The sequence below is a fragment of the Oryzias melastigma genome, linkage group LG3, assembly GCF_002922805.2.
Source record: "Oryzias melastigma strain HK-1 linkage group LG3, ASM292280v2, whole genome shotgun sequence".
Taxonomy (NCBI): domain Eukaryota; kingdom Metazoa; phylum Chordata; class Actinopteri; order Beloniformes; family Adrianichthyidae; genus Oryzias; species Oryzias melastigma.
Window position 1 is genome coordinate 3,720,044 of NC_050514.1, and position 4,040 is coordinate 3,724,083.

At 38.4% G+C, this 4,040-nt stretch overlaps 1 protein-coding gene across 2 annotated transcripts in view; it reads left to right on the forward strand.

Annotated features, from left to right (window-relative positions):
• Positions 1 to 3,068: 3,068 nt before the first annotated feature.
• Positions 3,069 to 4,040, forward strand: part of si:ch211-71n6.4 (para-nitrobenzyl esterase) — a 25,761-nt gene continuing 24,789 nt past the window's right edge. For both annotated transcript variants that reach the window (XM_024262992.2, XM_024262993.2), the window contains exon 1: positions 3,069 to 3,151. The gene's annotated coding sequence lies outside the window, so the exon portion shown is untranslated. The remainder of the gene's footprint in view (positions 3,152 to 4,040) is intronic.

A 4,040-nucleotide genomic window follows, 5' to 3' on the forward strand; every position in this document is an offset into this window, starting at 1 on the left:
CTGCTCTCTGACCCATCTTCGGACTGAACTTCAGTTTGCTCTGAGATTCCTCAGTCTGAGTACAAAATGCATCGAGAGCCGAAAAACTGAACCGTAGCTGGTGGTCACGGGATGTAAACAAACAGAAACAAAGCATCAAGAAATGTGTAAAGCAACAATTGTCGTGTTATCACACAGAACAAAAGAGTCCAACTCATTATTTGTTAGAATATTTGTTTTACCATCACTTCTTACGTGCTTTTCTGTCTCTTTACAGAAAACACGCCAAACACTGCTGTGACGTCGTCCCAAAGCCACATTGTAGTTGACAGAATTCTCTTAAATGAATGTCATAATACCACAACAATAAACTACTGAGATGTGAAATGTGGTCGGATGAATGCAGGCTCATTAAAACTACTTTAAACGTGACAACTTTGAACGTACACTTATCAGTATACCCAGAACCAGCCCTGTGGTGCATGGCGCCCTAGGCGAAACGTGATCTACTACACGTTTTGAATGTATTCATATTAATCTGATCCAGTTCACATACTGTAAATGTATCAGTGAAATAATGAGATTGTTAATATCATTCAGTGTTACATGGATTCTCTAAAGGAGAAGTTCTAACTAAAATGTTCATTGGAAACATTGTTCTGCTTCTTCTGGAGGACGTTTCAGTTTGGCCACTAGGTGGCGATCGTGTTATAGAAATAAACTTTATTCCAGAGTAAGAAGAAAGTATGAGGAAAAACAATGTTTTAGACCACAAATAGTTACTTTAAAAAATATTACCTTAAAAGAGTTTGGAAAATTCATGTCTGTGAGTTTATAAAGATGTTTATTTAGTCAGTAATGTATGTTTAGGTCGACTGAGTGTTAGCATCAGCCATCCTATGGGAAATTACATTAATTGTCAGCATCAAGCTAGGTATATTAGCTTCATGTGGTAACTCGATTTATATTTTTTATGAATCGATTATTAATCTCTTAAGCTTAAATCAATTCAAATCAATTAATTGATTTTACTGACCCAGTACTAGCACCAAATCTACACACTGGACAAGCTGTCTTTTTCAGTTAAACTGCAGATGGACACATTTCACAGAATTTGGACAAAGTGAACAGAATATGTGAAGCTTTTTGATTCTTATACTCTGTAAAAGGGAAGGGAAAAGAACTTCTTTATGAATGTACACTGGACTATCAAAATATTTAAATGTTACAGATATAAGTAACTTGGCTACCTTTTTAAGCACAGATCCTAGTCTTTTTTTGTTTTCTTTCTTTTCTCTTTTTTTGTCCTTTTCATTCTTCTTAACATTAAAAAAGGGAATGATCAATCAACACAATGACATCGTTTACCAATTCCTCTTTGTCAATATGCTTTATCAGTAAGACTTGAATTTGAAAGGAAAAAGAAAACAGATTGTGAAGAAGTATAACATTTTTCAACTGGATTAAACTGAGACCGATCATTCTCAATAGCTTATTCTCTCAGTGCCAGTTCAGAGGCTCCAATGAAGACAAAATAGTGACGAAATCCCTCAATATTTTCCCATCATAGAAAAATAGGCTTGTATTTTCCCATTGGTGAGAGCTGATGAACAAAAAACAAACAGTAATCTGAAAATGAGGGAGTAAATCCAACATGCTCAGAAGCTTCAGCGGGTCTCCATTCAATGCAAATCAATATGTAAGGTGGCTGACTGTGCAGAAACACCTTCAGAACACTCATTTATTTCTCTGATCAAACAGGCAGTGAAGGTGTTTCACCAAAAGAAAGCTCTGCATTGATTTGACTGATGTGTTACCACCAACACACTCTCACTGACAACACTGAATGACTGACAACCGAGCGACGACAAGAAGCTGCTTCTCTTTGGGCTGAAATGAGATGTGAAGCCATCTCATCAACAGGACTGACCTGACTGACCTCTCTGCCAGCACAAAAGCTGTTCAAGGTTTCCAGTCTGTTTAAATTCACTCCCAGAATTATGTCTTCCCTAAAATATGTGTAAATAGCAAGTATAACATTTTGAATACATTTATTTATTTAGCAAACTAATTAAAAAAAATAAAAAAATTTAAAGGGTGACCAAATCTTAACCTTTTTTATCTGTTGACCTCTATAAATGGGGCTTTAAAAGTGCTGTCTGGTGCTTGTTGCCAAATGTTTTACATATTAAAATAAACTAGTTTAATTCCTGAAAATATAGTCAAAAAAGACATGAGATCAGACGACAACATGTTAGGGGTAATGAAAGGAGGTGACGGCACGCTTCTGTCTCGTTTCCACTGAGCGGTCCTGACCGGACTGGACTTTTGAGTGTCCATTACAAAGCATTGGGGACCTGTAAATCAGGACCGACCGGTACCATTTCTGGAGAAGAAAGTATGAGGAAAAATGATGTTTTAGAACACAAATAGTTACTTTAAAAAATATTTACCTAAAAGTGTTTGTAAAATTCATGTCTGTGAGTTTATAAAGACGTTTATTTAATCAACAATGTATGCTTAGGTCGACTGAGCGTTAGCATTAGCCATCCTATGGGAAATTCCATTAAACATTAGCATCAAGCTAGTGGGCTTTAGCTTTGTGTGCTAAATCGGTTTATATTTTTTTCTGAATTGATTATTGATCTATTAAGCGTGAATTAATTCAAATCGATCAGTCAATTTTGTTAACCCAGCCATACAGTGTAGCGATGGCTGGGGCTACTAAAGACAGATATATGGTATGTGCATCTATTTTTGAAAAAAAATTGGACGTTTATTTTCATTGGAGAAACGAAGAAACTCTGCCGGCTCTAGGATGATGTCATGAAATGGGCGGCACACACGAATCGGCAGGCGGAGCTTCAGGAATCGAGTTGTTTTACATCTGGGTAGGAAAAATCACATGATAAGAACTAATATTTAATAAATAATTAGTTTTTTAGTGTTCCAAATGTAATATATGATCACATACATGGATGTACTTAACTCTGAAAGGCGTCAGGAAATCATGGTATGGGCCCTTTTAAATCCAGAGCAGGAGATAGCTTGGAGGTGTACTGTCTCTTTAAGAATCTGGAACTGTCAAAGCTGTGCGCATGCGCAGTCCTCGTCGAGAAGTGCGTTATTTTGAAGAAGTTTAGTTTCTGCGCGTGTGGTCCTTTAGAATATGGTGAGTGAAACAATGGAGTTCTCTTTTCTTCTGTCTTTTATTAAACATGTTTCATGTTAGAAACGCAACAAGTGACGCGAAAGTTAAAACTAGTTACGGTGACAGACGTGTTTTGGGGGAAAGAAATGTGGCAATAATAAAGATTTAAATGCTGATTTTCGCCTGTGCGTGGTTTATGTTCATGGTTTAGTGAGTGCTGGATGATCCGGATCAGCTTTTGTTTGTCTGTCCTCGTGGGGGAGGTTGTTTGCTGTTACTTCAGCATATCCGTTCATTGTTTGCCTGCGCTGGAACATTTACTCGAGTACTCCAGCCTGAATACTCAAGGGAAGAGAAGGTCTTCTCTAACCGCTGGGAGCAGGCGCGCGCTCAGCTCCCACGCGCAGATCTAATGTGTAAAAAGTCACAGATGTTTTTATGAATCACGTCAAGGCCATCAGGACGCAGGACAAGCTGCTAAATCGGAGCTCAGCAAACACAGAGGTGTCACGTCACGTGACTGGTGACCACGGTCAGACAGGTGTGCAGCTCCTGCAGGGGGTTCCTGCTGGTTCGTTCTTCTTCGTTTTACAGGATGAGGTGGTTTGAAGATCAGTAAAATGTTGGGAAGTGTTCCCATCAGCCTGTGGCTGTGAGATCCACAGCAGGCTCTTCCCTCCGCATGCAGCTGCTGGAGCAGTGTTTGTTCTTGTGTGAAGATTGAAGATCCTTTAAGACAGGAGTGTCAAACTCAATCATATGAGGAGCCAACATCCAAAACACACCTAAAACTACATTTTTAAAACAGTAACTTTTTAACATAATTATGAACTAGAAATCCAGGATTACCTCCAATGATACTAGTGTGAATGCTGTAAGCTGTATTTTACTGGTGTCAAGCCAGCACGCT